Source organism: Pteropus vampyrus, unplaced genomic scaffold, assembly GCF_000151845.1.
Source record: "Pteropus vampyrus isolate Shadow unplaced genomic scaffold, Pvam_2.0 Scaffold212, whole genome shotgun sequence".
NCBI lineage: Eukaryota > Metazoa > Chordata > Mammalia > Chiroptera > Pteropodidae > Pteropus > Pteropus vampyrus.
Genome location: NW_011888993.1, coordinates 337,632 through 339,713, shown reverse-complemented (window position 1 = coordinate 339,713; position 2,082 = coordinate 337,632). Strand labels below are relative to the sequence as shown.

At 60.3% G+C, this 2,082-nt stretch overlaps 1 protein-coding gene across 3 annotated transcripts in view; it reads left to right on the top strand.

The window, feature by feature from the left end:
- Nucleotides 1-6: 6 nt before the first annotated feature.
- The window catches only part of LOC105300416, a 10,544-nt gene continuing 8,468 nt past the window's right edge, over nt 7-2,082 (top strand). For 2 of the 3 annotated variants that reach the window (XR_002783399.1, XM_011372631.2), the window contains exon 1: nt 7-281. The gene's annotated coding sequence lies outside the window, so the exon portion shown is untranslated. Of the gene's footprint in view, nt 573-2,082 lie in introns of all 3 variants that reach the window. The other variant, XR_002783398.1, reaches the window with a different exon arrangement.

Here is a 2,082-nt window from a genome sequence, read left to right as displayed (position 1 = left end):
CTCGCCAGTCCCGCCGGCTGAAGCGGGGACCCGGGGAGACCCCGCGCGGCCTGCGGTGGCGGGTTCGAGCCTCGGCCTTGAGAGAAGGGCACCGCCCCCCCTGCCCCATAATAAAGTTCTAATCCCCCGTTAAATGTGGCGGCCGCAGCCCAGGCCTCCGCTCCAGCTCGAGGAACGGGACTCGCTCAACAGGGATGCTGCTCGTTGAGGCCCAGCGCTGGGCCCTCATGCTGGCACAGGAGGAGACCTGCCCGCCCAGAGCTGCCGTTTGAACGGGGAAGGTAATGACAGCGGTCATGGTGCTTCGATCCCAAATGTGGCCCGGAGGCGTTTTTCAGATGAGATTAGCAGGAAGCCAGCCGGCTGCGTTGAAGGGGGTTGTGACCGCCGCCGCCGCCGTGCGGGTCGGCCTCGGCCTGGGAGACGAAGTCTCAAGAGAAGAAAAAGGAGGTTTCCTGGACAGGGACTCCCGCCGTCACGCGAGGTCTTCCCCGACCTCCAGCTGCGTCCTGCAGGGTCACGTGAGCCCGTCCTTCGCCTGGAACTCCCTCTGTGTTCACGCAGTAGTACGTGTACGTACGTGTGCGTGTGCTGAACACACACCTGTATACCTGTACGAGGGTGCGCGCATGCAGTTTATAGGGAAGTGTGTGTGTGTGCTGTGCACGTGTTATGTGTACGTGCTGCATAGTCCATGTTTATGCACGTCCACGTACTTATAAAGAGGCGTGTGTGTATGTACGTGCGTGTGTACACACTTGCGCATCCCGTGGACTCTTGCGGGCCTCACTAACACGGTCACCTGACTATGACAGTTGAGCATGGGCTCTGTGCCAGAAAGGGAGCCAGCCGCTTGTCCTTTCAGTATCTCCCTTTAAGTGTCACAGCTTCCCAGGAGGGTGGGTGATGCTGCTGTTCCCCAGGGACGTGCCTGGGGGTCACAGAGGTTTGGCCTGCTCCTGGGCCTGGGGGAGTTCTAACAGCCGCTCGCATGCTCCCGTGTGACTCTCACAGGCAGTGCTGCGGGCCAGGGACCAGATGCGGCCCCTCCCACTTTTCGAAATCCCAGCCAAGGCCGACTGACTTCAGGACAGCAGTTATTGTGGGGTGGGGGTGGGCCTACATGGGGACGTTGGCACGCGGGAGTGCAAGGACGGTCTGGGCGGTCCTAGAGAGGGGTCCCTGCTCTGTCCCTGCTCATCACCCCCTTCCCAGCCTGGGAAACCCAAAGCTGCCTTCAACCAGGGAGGTGAGCAGTCCCGCGGTCTCTCGGGAGCTATTCTAAGCTTTCACCCCACAGGACATGGCAGCAGCCGGAGCCGGAGGCGCAGGACACTTCCTCCCGCCCTCCCTCCCAGCACCATCTCTCTGCCCATCCATGTCTCTTTCTCCTTCCTTCCACCTCCATCTCCCTCCCTCCCCGTCTATCTCCCCCTGTCCCCTGTCACTTTCTGCAGAGAGACCCCCAGGTTCCCTCAGACCCTGACTCAGGCAGCCAGCCAAAGTGGCTCACAGCAGCTGCTCCTGCTTGACCCCTCCCCACACCCACCCCCACCTCCATTTGAGGGGGAAGGGTGGCCACCCTTCCCTGTCTGGGATCTTCGGGTGAGTGACCAATCTCTGACAGACAGCTGCTGCCGTGTGAGGATCGCGGGTTAACACAGAAAGTGCTGGAACAGTGCCTGGGCAGGAGAAGTTTTATTTGCCGTCACTCTTGCTGGTGGAATCGTTAGTATGGTTAGGGAGAGTGACCGTCCCGGTGTGCCCGGGAGTGGCCCAGTCTTAGGATTGGCAGTCCAGGCAAACCAGGGTGGCGAATCACATTGTATAGCGTTGAGCCTGTGCTTGCTCTCCCATTCCCCATGCAGCTTGAAAGGAGATCCGTCCCCTCCTTCCTTACTTCACTGTCGCCCTTCACTCATTCATCCACTCACTCCTTTGTTCAGCTCCTTTATTCACCGAGCATTTATTAAGCACTTACTACACGGCGGACATTCCTCCGGGTCCTGGGGACATAAGAGCAGAGAGAGCGGGGGAGGATCCCTGCCTGACAGGCCCTCCTGTGCTAGGGCTGGAGCAGAC